The following is a 24,780-nucleotide window of genomic DNA, read 5'->3' as shown; positions in this document are numbered from 1 at the left end:
AAATCTTTATTTTAGATCGTATACTTTTACTAGCACAGAAATATATAAACAGTATATATAGCATAATTTGAAGCATCAGCTTTTTGATTTTCATTGAGGTCATAATATTTTCTAACCTTGCGAAATTTCAGTTGTACATTATTATTTCTCAGTCCCCATATAAGTGCTCCCCTTCACCCCTTGTCCCCACCCCCACCCCCCTTCCTCCAGTAACCACTGAACTGTTCTCTTTGTCTATGTGTTTGTCTTCCACATATGATTGAAATCGTGTGGTCTTTGTCTTTCTCTATCTGACTTATTTCACTTGATATGATGTCCTCAAGGTCCATCCGTGTTGTTGCAAATGGCACAATTTTGGTTTTTTTATGGCTGAGTAGCATTCCATTGTGTATGTATACCATATCTTCTTTATCCATTCAGTAGATGGGCACTTGGTTTATGAAGCATCATTTTTTTTTATTGAGTTAATGATAGGTTACAATCTTGTCAAATTTCAGTTGTACATTAATGTTTGTCATTCGTGTTGTAGGTGCACCACTTCACCCTTTGTGCCCACCCCCCACCCCACCTTTCCCCTGGTATCCACTAAACTGTTCTTGTTTTTTTTTTTTTTTTTTGGAGGAAGATTAGCCCTCAGCTAACTACTGCCAGTCCTCCTCTTTTTGCTGAGGAAGCCTGGCTCTGAGCTAACATCCGTGCCCATCTTCCTCTAGTTTATACGTGGGACGCCTACCACAGCATGGCTGCCAAGCAGTGCCATGTCTGCACCCGGGATCCAAACCAGCGAACCCCGGGCCACCGAGAAGCGGAACATGCAAACTTAACCGCTGCGCCACCGGGCTGGCCCCTCCACTAAACTGTTGTTAGTCCATAATTTTAAATTCCTCATATGAGTGGAATCATACACAGATTATCCTTCTCTCGCTGGCTCATTTCACTTAACATAATTCCCTCAGGGTCCATCCATGTTATTGCAAATGGAATGACTTTGTTCTGTTTTACAGCTGAGTAGTATTCCATTGTATATATGTACCACATCTTCTTTATCCATTTGTCTGTTGCTGGGCACTTAGATTGCTTCCATGTCTTGGCGATTGTAAATAATGCTGCGATGAACATTGGGGTGCATAGGACTTTTTGGATTGCTGACTTCAAGCTCTTTGGATAAATACCCAGTAGTGGGATGGCTGGATTGTATGGTACTTCTATTTTTAATTTTTTGAGGAATCTCCATACTGTTTTCCATAGTGGCTGCACCAGTTTGCATTCCCACCAGCAGTGTATGAGGGTTCCTTTTTCTCCGCAACCTCGCCAACACTTGTTACTATTAGTTTTAGATATTTTTGTCATTCTAACGGGTGTAAGGTGATATCTTAGTGTAGTTTTGATTTGCATTTCCCTGATGATCAGCGATGATGAGCATCTTTTCATGTGCCTATTGGCCATCAGTATATCTTCTTTGGAGAAATGTCTGTTCATGTCTCCAGCCCATTTTTTGATTGGGTTGTTTGATGTTTTGTTGTTGAGTTTAGAGAGTTCTTTATATATTATGGATATTAAGCCTTTGTCAGATATATGACTTGCAAATATTTTTTCCCAGTTAGTGGGTTGTTTTTTTGTTTCAATCCTGTTTTCATTTGCCTTGAAGAAGCTCTTTAGTCTAGCATCAGTTATTTTTAAACAAAATATTATGCTTCCTTTTTAGAACTTCTTTTTTTTAAGATTTTATTTTTCCTTTTTCTCCCCAAAGCCCCCCAGTACATAGTTGTGTATTTTAGTTGTGGGTCCTTCTAGTTGTGGCATGTGGGACACCGCCTCAGCATGGACTGATGAGCGGTGCCATGTCCGCGCCCAGGATTTTCAATTGGCGAAACCTGGGCTGCTGAAGCAGAGCACGCGAATGCAACCACTTGGCCATGGGGCCGGCCCCTAGAACTTCTTTATTAGAGGCATGGAGCTTGCTGTGAAAAAAAGTTTGCTTACCCTTGATTTAAGACAGTAGATGATTAAGGGCTAAGTGATCAAGATTTAGTAGGTGCAAGTGGGAAGCGGGCTGACCCTGGAACAGTGCTTCTCAATCTGTGAGAGGAAGAACTAACTTTTTCCCCAATTCCACTCATCTCGGATCAATACTTTTTAAAAATAAAATAAAAATAAATCACTAGAAAAATGAAACAAAGACAAAATAGAAGCCCAAAGTTTTTAGTATTAGATTCAATCAATATAAAATTACTCTGTCAAATTGCGCTAAGAGTTTCTAATTGCTTACTCTCAGTTTTGGTACTTAATGCCATCGTGGGCCCATAAGAGTTCATGTACGGGCACCAATTCAAGGATCATACTTTAAGTAGCACTTGTCTAGAAAATGTCTGACCCGACCTCTCTTTTGCTTGACACACTAGGTTAATACAAAATTTGCAGTCAGGTTATAGACACCAAGACTTGCAGGCCTGTGAAATATTCTGTCCTTTTAAGGTCACTTTTCGTAATTCTGATGTGATACCTTATGTTGAAATAATTTAGGTCCGAGAGGACAATTTTCTTTCTCTTGTTTCCAGGAGTTTGTCAGTACATTAGGAATTGACTCGTTCTAGTCAAGCTAACACAACAGTACAGTAGCCCCCTTATCCACTGGGCATACATCCGAGACTCGCAGTGGATGCCTGAAACCACAGGTAGTACCAAGCCCTATATATGCTATATTTTTTCCTATACATACATATTTGAGGTGCAACAGCAAAACTAGCAGAAATTTCTTTCTCCTTCTTCACAGTTTCATGGGTAGGAGATTTGTTCTTACTATAGATCTTAGAAACCTCAGCAAATGATTTTTTTCCTTCCTTATTAAGTTGAGAACTTTCACCTTTTCACTTAAAGGAAGCACTTTATGGCTTCTTTGGCATATCTGAATGGCCAGCATCCCTACTCTTGCACTTTGGGGCCATTATTAAGTAAAATAAGGGTGACTTGAACGCAAGCACTGCCATGCTGCCACAGTTGATCTGATAGTTAAGATGGCTACTAAGTGACTAATGGGTGAGTAGCATACAGAGAGTGGATGCGCTGGATGAAGGGATGATTCATGTCCCGGGCGGGACTGAGCGGGACAGTGTGAGATTTCATCACACTACTCAGAACAGTGTGCAATTTAAAACTTATGAATTGTTTATTTCTGGAATTTTCCATTTAATATTCTCAGATCACAGTTGGCCACGGGTAACTGAAACCTCAGAAAGTAAAACCACAAATAAGGGGGGACTACTGTATTATTTTCTTAGTGAAAAATAATTGTTATAGGCATGTCTTCATGAAGAGTGCATTTTTCTCCTTGTTAACACACTTGCATAAGAAGTTAAGTCATATATTCTGTAATTGATTGTGGTGGTGGTTATATATCCATATGCACTTGTCAAAACTCACAGAACCATATCCCTAAAAGGAGTGATTTTTACAGTATGTAAATTATCATGGAATAAAGCTGACTTTAACAAATGCAAATTGTAGGGCACCTTCCCCTGGAGTTTCTCATTCAGTGGTTAGGAAACGCTGGCATCAGTGGGATTAGAAATATGTGAAATCTATTGGCTGGAAGAGTCTGCACTCTCTCCACACGAAGGATGTCTTGCCTTAGGGAATAGAAACTTTCAAGTCCAGGGCCCAAGCCTCCCTCTCCCCAGGAAGGTGCTGTTTGGATAAAGCCGGCACTAGCCTTTGAGATTTGTTTTCCGTTTTTTGCTCAACCCTTGCTTTCCTCAGAGACATAAACTAATTCAATTAGGATGCAGTCAAGTGTTGGAGGCCTGTGAACCATTCTGACCATATAAGGTGACTTTGCATGTTTCTGTTCTGATCTATTTGTGAATTATCTTCATTCATGACCAAGTTCTTGTGGTCGAGGTGGAGGTTGCCAGGAGAGATCAGACTGCAGGCTGCAGATAAGTAAGTGGTAAGAATATTGGGTGCAGGAAGAGGGCATAAGGTGCTGTAGCTACAGAGCTTTCATGGAAGAGATGGGATTAATGTGGCCGCCCACGGTTAGGATTTATACAGAGGAGTACTCCGGATGGGAAACTTGAAGCATACTGCTTAAGCCATTTCATTCTAGCCGGACCAGACGATTGCCATTGGGATGTAGCGTATGGGATAAGGTGAGAAAAACAGATTTATCCTGTCAGCAGTGAGAATCCATTACAAGTTTTTTATAAGGGATGTGTAATCCTTGTTAAAAATCTAGCTAGAATCCCACGTGCTCAAGCCTATACTTAAAGTTCATACTGTAAAAGACTCGATCGCGTTCTGTTCTCTGTGTGTGTGCTTTGTTTTTCCGTGATCATGAGCTCCTATGGGCAGGAAATCTCTTCCTTTTGCTTGTCCTGGAGTGGGCAGTACTTACTGGATTATTTGGAAAGCATTCCTTATTCCTTTAACCCGTTGCAGTCGAATAGATTAGTCTTTCGATCAGCATAACATTTTCTATTTCTCTCTTGAATATTCTGTCTGAATCTTATAAGATCCTGACCTATGGCTGGAAGGTTATCTAATAGTTCCTAGATAATATGCTCTAGTTAACACAAGCCATTTTCATGCCTTTTTTCAAAAAAATAGAGATGCAGTGCTGACTCATGTTTATCTTGAGTTTATACGCTCTTAAGTCCTTGGCGGCGGATTTAGATATTTGTTGTGAAACACAATCTTTGGAAAGTTACCATAAAATGCTCTCCGAATGTGGAAACTATGTTATGAAAGGCTGGCACCCTGTGGAATAAAGCAGATTCTCTGCAAGGTTTGCAACACGATTTGTAGTTGTTTCCCAACTTGTCCTGCGGAACAATCCTGTCATGTCTCATCACGGCTACTCTCGCTGGCCAAGCTTGAGTGGCAATCAGAAAATCTCGTGGTAACATAAATTTTGGAGGGTCTCTTTTAGGTTTGGAGAGGAATAAATAATCTCCCAAGGACTTTCTCTCCTTTAATGAGGAGAGGGAATGAAGAGAAAGTTGTTATTAGAGCTTTCCATATCAAAAGTGGCCCGCTCTTCCACGCTTCCCTGCTCAACCCTGGGTTGGGTGAGCCTCGTCTGTATGCTCACGGCAGCCTGTCATTATTCTTCCAAAGTGCTTACCACATTGTGTTGACATTGTGGGCGTGTATGTCTATTTGTTCCACATTGTGTAAGCTTTTTAAATGGCAGGGACTGATTCTTAGTCATCTCTGTATCACCAATGGCTATGTGCAGCACCTGATGCACGGGGCCTGGTTAATGAGTATTTCTTGAATTGGACTAAGATTAATAATATTAATAATAATAGCTAACGTTGAGTGCAATTATTTGGTACCAGGCGCTGCTTTAAGGACTTTACAAGCATTGATCCATTTAACCCTCCCTACAATCCTCTTCAAATCACACAAATCAGAAAAATAACAATAAAGTTAAGTAAGTAACAGGTATGTTCAAGATTGTAAAGCTGGTGAGAGGGAGAAATACGTGCTTTGGTTTTGTGTGTATGTGTGTGTGCCTTACATAAGCATGTACATTCTGTAATGTGCTTTATTTGTTTAATAATATGAATATGTCCTAGTTATTGCCCCATGCCAAATCACGTAGATATGCTTCTTCCTATTTAACTATTGCAAAGTATTTAGAAGTATGGATGGCAATACGTTCTTTATCTTATCCACTTCCCTATCAATGGACATTTAGGTTATTCCCTGGTTTTTGGTTTTTTTGCTACTATAGAGAATACCGTAGGACGTGTTTGAGTATGAGTATTTCTCTAGAGTTGATGAGAAGGAATTGCTGCGTTATAGGATGCATGGATTTTTACTATGATATGGCCAAATTGTCTTCCCAAATGTCTGTGACAGTGACACTAGTAGTTTTCCACACAAAAGAAAACTTGAATACATGGAGAGATACGCCGTCTTCCTAATCAGAAAGGCTCAATTTTACAAAGATGGCTGTTCTCATCTAATTAACCTGTAAATCCCTTGCAGTTTCAATTAAAGCCCAAGAGAAATTTTTTATGAAGTTTGAAGGGCAGATGCTAACGTTTAAGAGATGGAGAAAATAAGCAAGAAAAATTGAGAAATTTTGAAAAAAAAAACAAAAATGGAAGTGGTAATGTTACCATGAATAGGGGAGGGAGAGAATCAGAGGAAAGGAGAAGAGAGGGGAGAAGATAAGAAATAAAGCTTCCCAAATAGAACAATTCCCATGATAGATTACAAAGTAAGCCTGTAGAGGGCCCGGCCCCGTGGCCGAGGAGTTAAGTTCGTGCACTCCGCTTCAGTGGCCCAGGGTTTCGCTGGTTTAGATCCTGGGCACAGACATGGCACCGCTCATCAGGCTATGCTGAGGTGGTGTCCCATGTAACACAGCCAGAAGCACTCACAACTAGAATATGCAAATATGTACTGGGGAACTTTGGGGAGAAGAAGAAGAAGAAAAAGATTGGCAACAGATGTTAGCTCAGGTGCCAATCTTTTTTTTTTCCGAGGAAGATTAGCCCTGAGCTAACTACTGCCAGTCCTCCTCTTTTTGCTGAGGAAGCCTGGTCCTGAGCTAACATCGTGCCCATCTTCCTCTACTTTATATGTGGGATGCCTACCACAGCATGGTGTGCCAAGCGGTGCCACGTCCACACCCGGGATCTGAACTGGCGAACCCCGGGCCGCCGAGAAGCGGAACGTGAGAACTTAACCGCTGCGCCACTGGGCCGGCCCCCCAATCTTTAAAAAAGAAAAAAACCCCACAATGTTAGCCTGCAGAATGTAATTTCTACCTTTAATACTATTGCAAATATGTAAAGTTTGAACATGCTTATAAACAAGGACTAGAAGGAAACCTGGCTAAATGAAAACATTGACTTGGTTAAGTGATGGGATTGTGGACATTTTTTGTTTTAGAATGCAGACTTTTAATATATTTTTTCAATAATGTGCATAAGTACAAAGACGATACAGAACCTTAAAGAAAATCTTATTTTCTTATGTCTAATATTGTCCCATCTTCTTTCTTCACAATGTTGCCTATGACAATTTAGATGTCATTGCTGTCATTGATTCAGATGCCATTAATTATTATTCCTTTAGGACAATGTTTTACTGTCTAGAGCTTTTTTTCTTTATTGTTCTGAAATTTCACCCCAGTGTGTCTGGGTGGGTATCCTTATTCATATATCCTGCTGGACAAGTGATACACCTTTGAGTACTTATGAGTACTAGAAGTACTTCTGAGTACTCATGTCTTTCTTTAGTTCTTGGAAGTTTTCTTCTGTTATTGCTTTGTCTTATCCTTCTTATCCACTTTTTTATATCTCTTCTTTTTCATTGGGCACGGATTGTAGATGAATGCTGGAACTTCCGGATATATACTCTGTGCCTCCTAACTTTTCTTCCTTGTTCTCCTGCATTGCATTCTGGGAGACACATTCGTTTTAGTGAGTGGAAGCGAGTGACTAGAAAGGAGCAGTCTAAGGAAGGCTTCTGGGGTATTGTTAAAGTTCTCTTTCTTGATCTCAGGCTGTTTACATGTGTTTGTTCAATTTGTGAAAATTCTTTAAGCATTAGACTTTTGATATATACACTTGTTTGCAATGAATAATTTTTTAAAATAATAATTTCAAAGTTTTTGGCCTGAACAACAAGGATGAGATTGCCATCCTCTGAGATGAGGAAGGCAGCAGGCAGAGCAGGCTTGGGGAGAGAACTGGGAGTTCAGGTTTGAACATGTTGAGTTTGAATTGTCTCTTAGGTAGGCGGGAAGGGGTGTCAGTCATTGTGTTCAATCCTAATAGGTTGTCTTAGTCTGTTTGGGCTGCTATAATACAATAGCACAGACTGGGTGACTGATAAACAACAGAAATTTCTCACAATTCTGGAGGCTGGAAGTCTGAGATCAGGGTGCCGGCATGATCCGGTGAAGTTCCTCTTCTGGTTCACAGACTGCTGACTTCTTGTGTCCTTATGGTGGAAGTGGCTAGGGAGCTCTGTGGGACCTGTTTTATAGGAGCACTAATCCCGTTCATGAGGGTTCCACCCTCATACCTAAGCACATCCCAAAGGCCCCATCTCCTAAAACCATCTTATTGGGCAAGAGGATTTCAACATATGAATTCTAGGGGAACACAAACGTCCAGACCATAGTAAAGGTCAAATAAGTTGAGGACTGAGAAGGACCATTAGATTTAGCAGTTTGGAGTTCATTAGCCACCTTGATGAGAGCAACGTTGGAGTTGACAGAAGGGTTAGAACCTGGTTAGGGTGGTCCTAACAGCGTGAAGGAGAGGAAATCGGGACAGGAAGCATAGACAACTTTGTTGTTGGCGATCTGGTCCAAGATGGTGGTAGGGGCATTGCAATGGGTTCAAACTTCCTCGCTGCTTCTTCTGCAGGGCTCAAACTTACCATTTTGGTTGCCCCATGGTCCCCTTGTAGTCCCAGTCTCTGTCATCTCTGCTAGAAGTGCTCCTAGAGCTCTTCTCCCTTTTCAGGAGCCCCTCCTGTGTACCTTTGGGCTGTGGCTGTCTTTCTTTCTTTTTCTTCCTTCCTTCCTTCCCCTCTCTCTCTCTTTCTTTAATTTGACCTCATCTGACTTCTATCTTTGGGGCATTTCTTTTTCTTTTTCAGGTCCTCCAGAGCACCTGTCTCTATTTCGCAGGGTGTCATATCAATTCAATCTTCTCTTCACTTCACATTTTGAAACCTCAGGTTTTTTACCTATAAAATGCACCAAAGAATGGCTGCTTAACTCACAGATTTATGAGGATCAAATGAGATTATATAAAGTGCTTTGTAAATTTTACACTCTATAAAAATGTTAATTTTATGTTAGCTCTTACTTTTAGTTTTTAAACAGTAATTGATTTCATTATTTGGATATATGGACTCTGCTCTGTTTTCTAAATGTGATTGTTTTCAGTGAGTTTACGTGGCCCACATTTTAGCGGTAACCTACTTGACACCTCCAACCATGGTTAGCAGGACTATGGAAAGTGGGACCAAGGATATTTAGACCCATTTCTTTTCTTCCTTTTATCGTTTTTTTTTTTTTTTTGAGGAAGATTAGCCCTGAGCGAACTACTGCCAATCCTCCTCTTTTTGCTGAGGAAGACTGGCCCTGAGCTAACATCCATGCCCATCTTCCTCTGCTTTATACATGGGACGCCTACCACCGCATGGCTTTTGCCAAGCGGTGCCATGTCCGCACCCAGGATCCGAACTAGCGAACCCTGGGTCACCGAGAAGTGGAACGTTCAAACTTAACCATTGCGTCTCCAGGCTGGCCCCTAGACCCATTTCTGATCCTGAGTTTTTTCTGCCAAATGACACGTTGATTTTAAAACAAAGGACCTCCTCATTACCCTTTTATAAATATGTAAATATAAAAGAATCTTCACCCACAGAACTCTTAGCTGCTTAAGGGCAAGGATGAAGCCATACCCATTGTGGCATCTCAGTGCCTTGCAAAGCATTTGACTCACGTAGACACTCACTTCATGTTTAGTTTTTGAACAATTGATTGGACTAGAGCAATGATTTTTGTTTACACTGACTTGGGGAATATTATTAATGCGAAAGAAGTTTTGCTTAAAAATATTTGAACAAGGTTTTACTGGCATGTTCACAGTGCCTATGGTGTGGGTATTCGTTTTAGGCAGAAAAAATGCCTTATTAGGACTAAACACACCATGGTTGTCTACAATCTAAATGCTAATTATAACTTAGGAACCTGAAAAGGCTGTACTTTCTGATAGCTGCTATTTATTGATGTTGTCTCTAATGTCACAGTAACCCTGAAAATCTCACTTCTGGTAAGGAACAGAACTCGAATGCACATTCTGCTCTATTTGACTCTAAAACCAGCACTCTTTTTTTAAAAAAAATATTTTTATTGAGGTCACATTGGTTTATAACATTATGTATATTTCAGGTGTACATTATTCTATTTCAGTTTCTGTATAGACCGCATTGTGTTCACCACTAATAGTCTAGTTTTTATCCATCACCATCCATATGTGCCCCTTTACCCCTTTTGCCCTCCCCCACCCCCTTTCCCTCTGGTAACCACGAATCTGTTCTCTGTGTCTATATGTTTTTTGTTGTTGTTGACTTATCTTCCACATATGAGTGAAATTATATGGCATTTGTCTTTCTCCATCTCACTTGTTTCCCTTAGCATGATGCCCTCAAGGTCCATCCATGCTGTTGCAAAGGGCACCATTTTGTCTTTTTTATGGCTGAGTAGTATTCCATCATGTATATGTATTACATCATCGTCTTTATTCATTCATCTGTTGATGGGCACTTGGGTTGCTTCCAAGTCTTGGGTTTTGTGAATAATGCTGTGATGAACATAGGGGTACAAACATCTTTTCAAATTAGTTAAAACCAGCACTATTTTTTTTTAAAATATTTTATTTTTCCTTTTTCTCCCCAAAGCCCCCTGGTACATAGTTGTGTGTTTTTAGTTGTAGGTCCTTCTAGTTGTGGCATGTGGGATGCCGCCTCGGCATGGCTTGATGAGCGGTGCCATGTCCGCGTCCAGGATCCGAAACAGCGAAACCCTGGGCTGCTGAAGTGAAGCGCGTTAACTTAACCACTTGGCCACGGGGCCGGCCCCAAAACCAGCACTCTTAACTCAACTTCTTTGCCTCTAATTTGTTTCAAGCCAGGTAGGTAAGGGATATCAGCTGGCAGCAGCCTCATACAGCTTCAGTTTTCTATTGTTGGGGAACAATATTGACCATTTTTTTGCTCTGTTTATTCACTTTTTTTCTGAGGGTTAGTGGTAAAAGTAGTTCTTAATTCTCCTATTCTGTTTTGCGTTGACTTGCTTTTTCTATTTTCTTCCTTTTGTTTTGGTTCTTCTCCCTCGTGCTGAGGCTCTGAGTGGTCATGCCAGTTTTAATCCCTGATCTTTCCACATGAAGGAGAGAAACGGCTTTTTTTCACAGGACTATGTCTAATTTTAGTATTGTTTATGCAATGACTTTGAAAGTATGTTTTCAAATTGTCATTCGTTTCTTTGTGTAGCCCTCGTGGCCTAAGCAACAATCAGGATTAAATGTTAATCCATTTGGAGAAAGAAAAGGACCCGATCTAGAAAAATTCAACAAATACTTATTGAGTGCCTGCTAAGTGTCAGCACAGCTACAGGCCCTGGGGAAACATAGAAGTGAACAAAACATATGAAAACAGTAAAGACAAAAAAGGATATAGTTATACTAAAAACTGATTCAATGACAATGAAAAATACATTTTAAAATTCCTCAATAGATAAGGTAATATTTCCTTGAAATAGATTATATACATTTGGGGGCTTAATATCTGCAATGCAATAATTTTATTTTAAATGAGTAAAACAAAAGACTAATATTACTTGCCTATTTTTTCCATTTCTCTTTTGGTTGCCTCAAATCATTTGCTAAGTATACATTTCTTATCCTAGCCTTTTTGCAATACCTATTAATTTAAAGCAATTTGAGGCACTGAATGCTTCCACCTCAATGAGGACTTCCACTCAAAGCTTACTCTACATTTTTCTAGAGTTTCATGCTGTTTGCCAAAAAGGGAGACTATTATATTTATCATCTGTTTGTGAGATCTAAGATCATAAAGTTGAGGAAACTACTTTTTTTTTTTGTGAGGAAGATTGGCCCTGAGTGAACATCTGTTGCCGATCTTCCTCTTTTTTCTTTAGGAAGATTGGTGCTGAGCTAACATCTGTGCCACTCTTCCTCTATTTTGTTCGTGGGATGCCACCACGGCATGGCTTGATGAGCGGTGTGTAGGTCTGCACCTAGGATCCAAACCTGTGAACCCTGGGCTGCCGAAGCAGAGTGTGCGAACTTAACCACTACACGACTGGGCCGGCCCTGAGGAAACTACTTTTTAATGCTTTGGCAGGAATTTTAATAATTTCACAGGAAGAGAGAATACAGCTTATTTTGGGGACAGGGATTTAACATTCCTTAGCAAACTTTAACTCTCATCTCATTTCTAGATGCACCTTGCAATGAAGGTGAATATAGAGGCCTTTTTATTCCTGGTATATCGGCGGTGACACATGGCCTCGTCAAAGAATGATTTCTCCAAACTGTGTCTAGTAGTAGCTTTGGAGTATAGCAGATGCTTGCCTACCTCTGCTCCATCCAATTCCAATTTCTCTTCCCTAGTCAACACCCTGTGGCCATTGAACATCTGATTATAGATTAGTTGATACTACTTGTTAACTGCTTCTTGTTTGCTGACCTCACATAAATGTCAAACCCCAATGGCAAGATGGTCAATGTCTTAAAATTAAAAACCTTTTTTTTTTAACCTTTAGCTTTCCCTTCAACACATATCACCATGGAAAGCATATAGTAAGAACTCAATAATTACTTTTGGATTCATTCATTTAGTGAAGGCATGGGGATTGGTCTAAGCAGTGTGGGGCAGTGGAATGAGCACTGAAGTGGGAGTGAGGGGAATTTGATTCAAGACTGAGCTCTACCATTTACTAGCTATATGACCTTAACCTTTTCACAGTCTCTCTGAGTTGCGGTTTCTTCTTTAAAACAAAGGTGCCTAAACTGAATGTTTTTTCAAATTCCTTTCAATTTTATGATCCAATGAGCCAAAGGAGTGAATGAAAGTCCTCTATGTTTCTAATTTCTCACCCATGCCTTACAGTTACTGAATGTTCTGCCATCCTCTGACATTTATATTTATGGCTCTATTTGATGATATATAACCAAATGATATTTTTTAAAAAAGAACTCAAATACAGCATAGAATGTTTAGTAGAAAATTAGTATATAAAGAATAAAAAGGCAGGTTTTTTTCACAGTCTATTGTTTTTTCAGGCACTGTTACCAAGCGTTTCAAAACACAGCCCTCAAAGAATAACAACCTTTTTCTGTTTCATGCTTTCCCTTACATATTGGCTTTATTTTTAGCTGAATAGAAATCTGTGTGTTATAGACCAAATTTCCTCAAGCTGGCCTTCTTTTTAACACATGCAATTTTTCTAATCACAGTTATCTGAGAGAGCAAGACTGCGCATGCTGATAGGAAAGACAGCAGAATCAGTTAATTTTAGGAATAATTAGACCAGTCAGGAAAATAAGGATTGGTCTGTGTGCATAAGGCTTTAGAAGAAATTGGTCTGGGATAAGTATGTATATAAACCTTAATATGAATCAAATTCTTGATCAAATAAGAACAAAAATCCTAATGAGAAATTATATATAATCTGCCTCACCTTCCCACCTCATAGAGTTGTTGCAAGGACTTAATGAGATAAGACTTAACACACTGACATTGGTTGACCTTGAATGACACGTTAGACCTCTCTCCTCACCACTGATGCCCATTCTGGGGTAAGGAGAAGGGAATACTCTTTAGTGCCTCTGGGAGACCTTAAATTGCCATTGGTGAAGACTCCCAAATTTGCATTCCAACCTGGTTTCCTACCTTAATTTCCAATTTGATATTTCCAACTGTCTATTACGAATCATGAACATGATAGTGAATCCCACTAGCATTACGAAATCAACAGAATTACAGTCAAAATTGATCACCTTTCCCCTACCTCAATTGTTTTCCTTCCTAAACTTCCTAATTTTTCTCCAAGCCAGTTTTTCCCAGTGCAAAGAGAAAAAGAAAGATGTCTTAGGCTTTGCCTAAGGCAAACTAAATCTCCAAGAAAGAGCAACATCTAGGAAGAAAGTAATGAGCTGAAGTCTGGGAAGTTGGAGAGATGAGACAAGAAAGGAGCTGGAGACAAAATGATTCGGAAACTGAATGATTCAAAGGCAAGGAAAAGCACAATGCGATTGAAGGTCAGTTCAGGAACTAATCACACAAATTTAGTTCATTTGTTTCATTATCTTTCTCGTGTGGTTTGAGCACCCTTTGGGGACTAGAATCTTATTTTTAAAGGGACCAGAGGGCGTGGTAAAATTTCTGTTACGATAAACACTTCTCTCTGTGAAATCTCAAAGCCTTGAAGCCATCTTAGAATCTTCGTTTCCCATCAGATCCTAACAACTAAATGATACTCAACAAATGCTTGCTAGAATGAATGGATACAAGCCCTATTGATGCTTCTCCCCATAGGCCTCCTGTATTCATCTTTTCTACCCCTTTCCCACTGTTAGCCTAGCCCAAGCCAAATAACATCAAGTTCAAATTCTCCCCTTTAGTACAAAATCGGACCCCAAATTATTTCTGACTTTATCTTTTTCTACTGCCCATCAAGGTCTTTCCACTTGTGTAAACCAGTCTCCATTTACTGTCTCTTGGTCATATTCATTCTTTCATTTCTTTATTCTTCCTTGTGTATACTTTCTCCCCTCATTTCAACCTAATCTGATATCTTTTAAGACCGAGTTCAAGTCCTATCACCGCTGTGAAACTTTCTACATGCATTTCAGTGACCATGAATCTCTCTTTAAAAAAATTTCTATTGTAACTCCTGTATCATACATATTGGCACTTAATCATTTTTTCTGCTAAATGATATATGTGTCTTGACTTCCTAGAGAGTGTGTGTGTCTTTGAGAACAGAGGCTCTACATTATACTTCTTTCGTGTTACCCACAATGGTTAGCAAAAATGATTGTTGAATGAATGATTAATGTTGAGTACAGAAATAGAAAAAAGGAGGTAATGATGGAATAATATAAACCTCAGTTTCACTTTATTATTTGAGAGATCAATGAAACACCCTAAAGACTGAAAATATCTTTGACAGTCCAAGCTTATAATAGTAACACAATGTATACAAAGATGATATACACAAAGCTGACTGTATATACTGTCTTTACAATATGTACTTGTATGTGAAAGACAGAGGAGAAAATTTTCTAAAACAAGGATTTAAGAGTTGAAACAAATTCAACATAAAAAATATTTTTTATTACAAACGTGTTTGAGAATTTGAAGGGGATCTATGCTTTTTGGATTTTAGAAAGGATCTATCAGGCTTCTAATAAAAAATAAAATGACCCCTGAAACAAGTCATTCTTTTAATAAAGCCATATCCCATGAACTTCTAATGAGATAACTGCTGTTTCACTTCTTTCAAAACTTGAAAAGAAAACCCTTGCCATTGAACACAGATTTTGAGGACAATGATCTAATTATCCCCACACATCCCAGGGAATAATTTACAACCTTGATAACTAAAGTATTGGAAGAAACCATCAAGCCATTGAAGGCAAGAAATCTTTTGAGGCTATCATGGCAAGTGAGGTAAAATAAATGAAATGTAATTGCTACAAATATTATTTTTCAGATAGGTAAATTTTAAGTAGAGAGAAACATTAAATTAGAAAAATCTGAACATCTCTGAAGTAGAAACTGGTCTATTGGTCGGAGGATTATAAAATAATAATAAAATTAGCTCATTCTGAATAAAATGCTAATCTTGAGCCACTTCGTGAAACTGACGTGCGTGCCTTTAATAGTTCATTTTCCTTTTTTTCTTTCTCATTTTTTTCTCCTTAACATTTCATAAATGTCATAATACACATTAAGAATCATGATGCCTCCCTGTATTTCTGAAATCATTATCTTGGATATTACTGCACAATTTTAAACATTTGAAGTGCTGACATTGATTGATAAAGTTATTCATAATACATGCCTATTGCTGATTTAATTACTTTGGGGTTAAATGAAGAAGCATTTTAAATGGTGTGCTCTAATATAGTTCAATTACTGAAAACAAATCAAACAAGAAATACATTTCAAAAAGGAATGATGATAAAAGGACATCATTTCTGTGAAAAACCTTATTTTCAAATGCAGAATATTTCTAAATGAATGGCACACAGAAAAAAATGAATTCTTTGTCCTTTCTCTTGAAATACCAGCATCATCAAATATTAAGTGCCTGTAAATATCTACTTTAATTGATCTCATGCTTTACCTTGACCTTGAGACATAGCTGCATGTTTCCCTAAAGAGCTAGATACCTGTTCAGTCCTGCTGCTTTGCTGGCTAACTGATTTCTTCCTGTTGCTAAAATCACTTGTTCCCAAAACCCTGTTCCCTCTAGGATTTAACCTCTCTTCTCGAAAGTTCCTGACTATGCCACAGCCTATCATTACTAGCGCGGTCTGCAAGACTTGTCAGAAAAACAAGCCTGCGGTAATTGAAGTTTCGGGGCTGTCATGAAGAGGTCTTCAGATCTAAATAGCTTCTGCAAGGCAAATGGCTCCGTGTTTCTCAGGTAATTGTAATCCCCGAAATGAACCCACCTCTCAAGGTGTGCAAAGACATGGCTATTAAATGCTCTAAGTGATTTCTTAAGCATCAGAGCTGAAAAGAACGGCAGGTTTAGAGTTGTTCAAAATTCCTAATATTTGTCATTCAGCCTCGGAACCAGCTTGCGCCTATCATTTGGAATGGGGCAATACAGATGGCAATCACTTGAATGCCTGTTTTCCCCCCAGAAAGCAATGCTGTCCTAGAATTATAGCAGCATATTCAATAAAAAAAATTATACCCTTTAAACATAAATGTCCCAGCTCTCATCGGATGTTATCTTGGGAAAATTTGATATTTTATTTTAAAAGAAAAAGAGCTGGGCCGGCGCGATGGTGCATCGGTTAAGTGCACACATTCCATTTCAGTGGCCCGGGGTTCGCTGGTTCAGATCCCGGGTGCCAACATGGCACTGCTTGGGAAGCCACGCTGTGGTAGGCGTCCCACGTATAAAGTAGAGGAAGACGGGCACGGATGTTAGCTCAGGGCCAGTCTTCTTCAGCAAAAAAAGGAGGGAGTGCTAATCTTCCTCAAAAAAAAAAAAAAAGAGCTCACACAACAATATCTCCCATCAGTTGAAGTGCTTAGAGCAGAAGTTTCCTTTAGTGAATCTTATGTTTCTAGTTGGAATTTTAAACTTATTTTGCTTAAATTTTTCAAGAAAGATTAAATTATGTAATTAATAAAAGCAATTCTACTCTAAGATGTTTTTCCAACAAGAAACAGATATATGGGTCTGGAGGACTACAATGCGAAAAATGTGGATCTGACCTGACCGATGCTTGTTAATCATTAGTGAGAGAGAGAACAAATTGCCCTTAGGAGTTCACATCTTTTTTTTTCACAGCAGATAACTATCTAAGCAGATACTTAGATAACTATCTAAGTTATACTTAGATAACTATCTGCTTCACTCTTTAGTATCGGTGTTTAACCTACCTGAATAAAGACTTCTGATTTTTTGATCATAAAATGGATAATTGAGTGAATGTATGCTGATTTCTTTCTCAGTTAACCACGCATAGGGGGAGCATGACTGTTCAAGTCAAAAGAGCGTATCCAAGTCAGCACCAACCACCAATGGCGTGCTGGCGATGGCTCCTAATGGCGGGCAGAGTCCATTAGGAATGAGCAGAAATGCACGTCAGCCTCTTTTCTTTTGTCTTCTTCTCTAGCATGGCATTTACTGTGCTATTTTGTAGTTGCGGGTTTGTGAGCACGCCCCCTGCCTCGACTGCCTGCTTCTTAAGGGTAAGGACCCTGTCTTTCATCTTTCTAACTCCTTCACTTGATGACTACCTCATGGTGACTATCATAATATTGGATGCTGGCATAGGTCCGCTGGTTGACAGAGCACCTCGTGTTGTAGACCCATGAGAACAGCAACTCTGTCGAATTCATTTTTATATCTTGAGCACCTAGTCCACTTCCTGGCTAAATGAATGTGGACTAGATGAAAAAATAGCTTTATATTCTGTGAATAACTGTTACACACATTATCTCATTTCAGCCTTTCATAAGCTTTCATGAACTAGTAGCTACAGTGGTTTATTATTATGCCCATTTTATAGATGAGGAGACAAAGATCCGGAGCTATGAAGGGACTTTTACAAAAACTTGTCACAATTTAATGACAGACTGGGCAAAGGAACTCATGTATGAGTCAGTAAGTACCCTTAAGAATAGGTCTTGAGGAGGTCTTCTCCCACTCGTAAACGGAGACAAGACAGTTGCTATGATTACACATGGGTATTGGCAAGTACGTTTTCCTCAGAGATATTTGAGTGTGTGTGTGTGGTGACATTCTTTTAGCTCCTTCAAAGATGTGAAGACTGATTATTTATACATCATCTAATGTATAACAATTTCTTTTCCACAACCTTTGTAATGCACCAACTTATGTAAATAAGGTACTTGATTCAGTTCTCTGAAGCCAGGGCTTTTTCTCCATTAAGGTAGCAGAATACTTCCCACAACTTTCCCAATCATAACTTCTGGTGCAATGGATCCACAGTAGACAGTTTAAATGGCAGTGTAATCATAGAACTGATCCTCTGGGGTTGAAAAACAATGTCAACAAGTTTGATGCAAAATTAGCGTAAGGTTATCCTTGGAAAAATATTTAAGCTCGTGTTAAAGTTGACTGGAACTGAGTATTTTCAGAAGAGAAAAGCTTTGCAAAGATATCATAAAATAACTTTTTCCACTTACTGCTAAAGGATTCTAAAGTATGCTCTTCCTGAAGCAGTCCGTGCTTTGCTTCATCCTCACTTGTAAAGATTTGCCGATAACACAGTAGCTTGATGTTGTCATTTTAAGTGGAAATCCACTCTAATCAAATCTTAAGTTGCTGCTTCAGTGTTTGATAAACTCCAGATATTTGTGCCTGCTGCTCTTTTTTCGTTGATTGAAAATCTCCTAGCAGGTCACATGATCTTATCCCTTTCAGCAATCAAGGAGCATTTGGGTCATTGCCAACAGGAGGGAGGAAAGAGAAATGGGTGTGGTGTCCTGTCAAAGTGAGAGAGCTTTATATCTGGAGGGCCTGGTGGGTAGATGGAAATATTTTGCTATCTTCTGAGATCTTTCCTTTGAATAGGTTTTAAATATGTTACATGAGAATTATTAAAGATGCCCTTTATTTGAGAGTCTTCCTAAAATCTTCCTCAAATTGGGTATGACTCCTGGAGTTCTAAACCTGTCTTGCTTGGCCCAAAGTCCCTCATTTCTAGGAATCAATCTTTCTTTTTCTCTTCCTTCCTTCCTCCCTCCCTCCCCGCCTCCCTCCCTTTCTTTCTTTTTCTCATTCTTTTTTCTTTCTTCTCCTTATCTTTCTTTAATAGAAGCAGCCCTAAAGGAAGAACACATAAACCACAACTACTCCTAAAACAAACAATAACACTCGTCCAGGTCTTTGTTGGCAAAGTCTGGAGTTGCCCTAGAGGGCCAGGGTGGATAGGAGTTTATAGTTGCTGTCGAATTGGTGAGTGATTCTTGTTGGAGACGAAGAATTACCTTGAGACTGTAGTCAGGAAGGTGGCAGTACTACCGTTGAGAGGAGGTATATGCTGGGGACTGATCAGAAAGAGCCACAGTCTTGCCTTGAGAGGACCAGTGAGGACCCCCTGGGGTAAATCCTAGAGTCATTGGAGACATGGAAAAAACATCCACGAAAGACAGGTCTGTCATTCTGCTTCTTGCCATACACATTGCAAAGCACTGGCAGCTGGCAGCTGGCAGAGAACCAAAATTCAATGGCATCACTGGATAGCAGAATCATCAGTAATGAGGGTGACCACTAACTATTAAGGATTAGCCTCTTCTCTCTCATTTTCCTGTGACTTAGTAAGATCTGAGTTTCCTGTAGGATCTGATGGGGAGGGAAGCTCCAATAATGACTGATGGTGAATGCCCTACCAGCTAAGAATGTGAGGGCTAAAAACCAAGTTGGATTCAATTTTAAAAACAAATGGAAAAACATGTGCTATTTCTTGTACCCAAACAATCTGGAACAAATTCACGCCTATCACAAATATGTTCAAAAGAGAAAGGAAAGATGCATCAAATCTCTGGGAAGTGGGATGGAAGCCAGAGGAACTTTCCATTTTTTTCTTAAAATGTATTTGTGCTTGTGTGTATCTGGGGGAAGGGAGAATAATCCTTTCCTTTTAAAATAAAAATAAAACTCAATTTGGGTTCAGAAGGGGATCTGGAGATGCATAGATAGCTCCGAGGTCCTCTGGACCAGCCCTAAGCCTGATGCACAGTCCAGGGATGACTTTGAGAACCTGGATGCCCTAGCTTCAGACATAGCTTTGAAGGGGGTGTAACTAGGAGTAATGCAAAAGTATATGATTTCTTCTACTCATTATCCAACTCCACAGAGAACATTTGCAAGTATAAATATTGTTTACTATTTCATAAACTGTAGTTATAAGACCAATTAAATACCACCCATTTAGTCATTCAACACTTAATGAATATTTATTGGTAGCCTATTGTGTGCCAGGCACTTTGCTAGTCACTTAGGATACATAGGACAATAAGGAAAAAATGCATCCTACCCTTTCTGCTCATTTAAGTTGACCACTTTTTTCATGCCTCCACACTGTTAATATGGGACATACTGTTCTCCTATACTGTTTATCACACTGTATCAAAATCAGTTTCTGCAATTTGGGTTGAAAACAGCTTTTATAATAAAAAAGCAGAAAATATGAAAAGACGAGAACAATGGATTTGATTACATTAAAGTTAGAAACTGCACAGAAATAAAAATAAAACATCAAGGAAAATAATAAAGTAGGGGAAATATTTGCAACATATATGACACACAGATTTTCTACCTATAATATGTATAGAGTTCCTCCAGGCCACTAAGCAACAGGTCAACAACCAGGTGAAAAATCTCCAAAGGACACAAACAGAAAATATACTAAAGAAGAAATGCAATAGCTCATAAAAATATTTAAACTCACTAGTAATCAAGGAAATGTAAATTTAAGCAACAAGATACCATCAAATTGGCAAAGACTAAAACTTTAAAATCTCCAATTTTAATTCTCTGACACAGAGTTTCTCCACCTTGGCACTCTTGATGTTTTGGACGAGATAATTCTTTGTTGTGGGGAGCTGTCCTGTGTGCTGTAGGATGTTTAGCAGCATTCCTGCCCTCTACCCACTGGATGCTAGTAACAATGTCTCCAGGCGCTGTCAAATGTCCTCTGGGAGACGAAATCACCCTGAGTTGAGAACCACTCCTCTAAGCGTTTGGAGGTACCTGGCATTTTTCCCACTCATCATGATCTCTCTTACTTTCAGATCTGTGCATATTCTTGCTCCAGTGCATTTTCTTTCCTACTCTATCGTCCTTCATGCTTCTGCTGAGGCTTTTGAGAAACTTTCCATAACCCCTCAAGATGGGTTCCCATAGCACCCTGTATTTACCATTATCTCAGCACTTTTTACACTATATTATATTTTATCTAATTATCTGCCAATCTCTTCTAATAGAATATAAACTCCACACAGACCCACATTATGACTTTCATGAGCCCCAGCAACCTTTGCCTTCGTGGACCTCTTTCTTCATAAAAATATTAAAATTATATTTTATGACTGCATTAGTATAAAGATTAATACCATTGAGCTAGGATTATATTCATTTTTTCTTTCTAATTTTAAAAGAAATTAAAACATTTTCATGGACCCCCTAAAAAGTATTGTGGGTCCTAGGCAGTGTGTTCACTGTGCCTAATGGATAAGTTGGCCCTGGCTTCAAAGAGACAAGGGCAGTGCCTATCTCGGTCACTACTGTACACCCAATGCCTAATACTGAGTAAATGTTTAGTAAATAGTTCTCAAATGAATAAATGGATTAAAATTTTGCTAAACAAGAAGCATTTCTAAATATTTGAGCCACAACAGACTTTAAAATAATTTAACTGAATCAAGATCTACTCATTTCAATAGATTGTTTTCTTAAATTCATTTGTGCTCTAGTTTTGACCTACTTGAAAAATAGTCCACATTCTGTCATCATATTTATTTTTAAAATGTTCCTGACATGATTTTTAAATAGGTCCTTGACCATTGTAGGGGAGCAAAATTTGCCACCCCAAATATGTGTCTTAGGCAAGCAGATTATTTTAAGTTGATATTTCTTTTAAGAAACAGAAGACTCAGGAAGTTTTTCTTATCTCCCTCTTAATTGCCTAAAGGAATTTAGATAGAGGGCCTATTCTAGGAAGAAGAGTTATTACCAGAGATAAGTACAAGAATGTGAGCTAGGTGCTAAACTCAGGGGAACTTAGTAAGGCCTGTTTATTCACATTCCTGTCTCTGTCCCTTTGTCTCTGCATGGCATGGCAAACATCTATTTACCAAGTATTTCCTGTTCCCATGTCCCCGTGAATTATCTTCCTCCCCTTTGAAGTCCCAGACCCCTACCCCTTCTCCTTAGCTCAGAATGGCATATAATTCTCAATTGCCTGACTATCTTTGGGCCTCATATTCTTATGGAGCCCTCATAAGTACAAAATCAAATTTAACTTTCTTCCGTTAGTCTGTCTCATGTTGATTTAATTCTTAGACCAGCCAGAAGAACCTAGAAGGATAGAGGAAAAATTTTCCTCCCCCAAACCATCTAGCCTTCCACTTCATTCTGATGTCAAATACACGTAGTCAAACTGAAAATATAGGTCCATGGTATATATAAGATTACTTTATGTGGGATTCTTCCATAATTTTCTACTGGCTTTCTTTTATTTTGGAAAGTAAGGATATAATAGGTAAATTTGCAAGTATGGTAGGATGTGTAAGAGTAAAATGACAATTAAGACTCAGTTTTGCTCTGCTGGTACTTGGAATTCTGATTTTGACAGTTTTGTGGATTTGCAATTTTGCCAGTTTACCTAAGAGGTCATCAAGCACTGCCATATTGATCTATGCCAACCAGCATATTGTGCCTGCCCTCAAGAAGTTCAAAGATTAGTGCTATCCTGAAAACAGTTTCACTTCTGGGATTAGGATTCATGACTACATTAGTAATCAAAAGGCTACTAGGTAATTACGGAATAAGAGCAAAATAATTGGTAGTCTTGGGAGAAGAGTACATTTCAGTCATATTTGAGCCAAGCAAACTACTGTTTTACCCTATAGTACATCTTTCTAGGGACAGAATATTTACGTTCTATTCCTTTTGGCACTGTTCAAAATATTCTTTTTCTACAACTAAGACTCATGACATTGTTCTTCTTGAATTAAGTAGTTTATACTTTTGTAACATGTTGTAATTCCCATAAGAAAAGATATTATTCATTAATAGCATTTTCGGTTGTACAATTTGCGATGACGTGGCCAAAGGCTCTTTTGTTTCATTAATAACATTTCTCCCTTTGTGAGATGGATAATCTTTGAGTAGGTTTCCCACTGCGTATTAAAGACAGCTAAGAAATGTGGATTCTTGTTTGATTCCACAAAGGACGTGGCTTAATTTGGTTTCTATGGGTCAATTCTCCACTCCGTTAAGCCTCCCCTAATCCTTGGTGATCAAAATCAGTCACTTCCCTGAGCTCTCCCAATAAAGTATTTGTATCTCTATTTAGTACTTACTTATTCTGCTTTAGTTATTTGCCTAGTTGTCTTATCTTTGTTACAAGAAAGAAGGAGGGACTCTCTTAAGCGTCTTTGTGCTCCTCTAAGCACCTAGCATGTGCCTTGTACATAGTAGGTCTCAAAACATTTTTGCTGGATTAAAAATCATTTCAAAGATGAAATAGAAATTGTAATGCTCATGAAATCCTCAGACCTTAATGCATGTTTCAAGAAGGTATATATTTTAACCGTCTGGGTGTGTGAGTGAATTTGGTGCAACTCCTATGTGAAATCTGCCTAGATTTTTTTCAAACAGGATTTTCATCAGCCAGGCAGCTTTTAGTGTTCACAACCTTATCACTAGCAGCAGTAAATTTCTTTGAAAATGCCAAATGAGGGTCATCAGGCTAATGGATTTATCCACTATGATATTCTAGGAAATTATGCCATCCAACTTGCCAGAAGTTGCTTCAAGGTCAAACACTGAAATGTCTAAGTAGATTACAAGAGTGCCTGGAAGATTCTTTTTTGACAGTCTTGCCTATTCTATATCTGTGTTTCCAACTCTGATTACACATTTTTACTGTCCAATGTTAAGACGTCCTTTCTTTACCACTTTTTCTGTTTACAATTAGGATCCAGCAGTTATTTGAATTCTCAGCTCACTGGATATTTCAGGAAATTTCTCCCTTTTGAGCAAGCACTTCTTTGACTCTAAGGAACAAAGAATAAAATCTGGAAGATGAAATAATACTACTTCATTTGGAAATGGCTTCCTATAGAGCAGGTGAACTCTGCTCAGGAATTAGAATATTATCACGCAGGTGCACTGAACGGGCTGAACAGCCTCTCTTCTCACTGATTCATGTGTAATGATTGGCAGATATTAGACATCTTGCTAGACACTGGAAACATACAACTCTCCCTCAGCCAGAACTTCTGAAAACATTGTCCATCCCTAGTCTCTTCCTGTCCAGTTATTCACTCAACACAGGTCTTCAATCATCTGGCCAATTATAAAACACAACACTAGCTACCTGGTTTACTCTCTGGCTTGCTGTTTACTTTGACATATCTCTGATCATTGGGTTTATGAAAAGAAAAACCACCATCCTGAAAAGACATAAAGTATACAACAAAGGGCCCAGGTGGAGCCTAAGCCGTGCTCAGGTATGTTTCAAAATGCCCCGATGGACTGTATAGATAGTCGCTGAAGGCAAAGACCATCTCTCTCATATTTTCTGAGCTGTACCTCCGTCTTCATTGTTACTTTTGGGCTTCTGGTTTGACATTTCTCCCGCTTGATTTTTTACCTCCACATCTCATTTTGGCTTGCTTTGGTTCAACGTGCTTTCCTCGAACTTCATGTTGCATGTATTAGTGACCCTTTGGGGAATCAAGGAGGAAGAGCGCTATATGGGGGGAGAG

At 38.9% G+C, this 24,780-nt stretch overlaps 1 long non-coding RNA gene across 2 annotated transcripts in view; it reads left to right on the top strand.

Moving 5' to 3' along the window:
* Positions 1-3,896: 3,896 nt before the first annotated feature.
* The window catches only part of LOC138921947 (uncharacterized), a 716,117-nt gene continuing 695,233 nt past the window's right edge, over positions 3,897-24,780 (top strand). Inside the window, exon 1 of one of the 2 annotated variants that reach the window (XR_011434974.1) lies at positions 3,897-4,148. This is a non-coding gene — a long non-coding RNA (uncharacterized lncRNA). Of the gene's footprint in view, positions 4,149-17,386; positions 17,509-24,780 lie in introns of those variants that run through there. The other variant, XR_011434973.1, reaches the window with a different exon arrangement.

Source organism: Equus caballus, chromosome X, assembly GCF_041296265.1.
Source record: "Equus caballus isolate H_3958 breed thoroughbred chromosome X, TB-T2T, whole genome shotgun sequence".
NCBI classification, from domain to species: Eukaryota; Metazoa; Chordata; class Mammalia; order Perissodactyla; family Equidae; genus Equus; species Equus caballus.
This window is presented reverse-complemented; position numbering and strand designations above follow the sequence as displayed.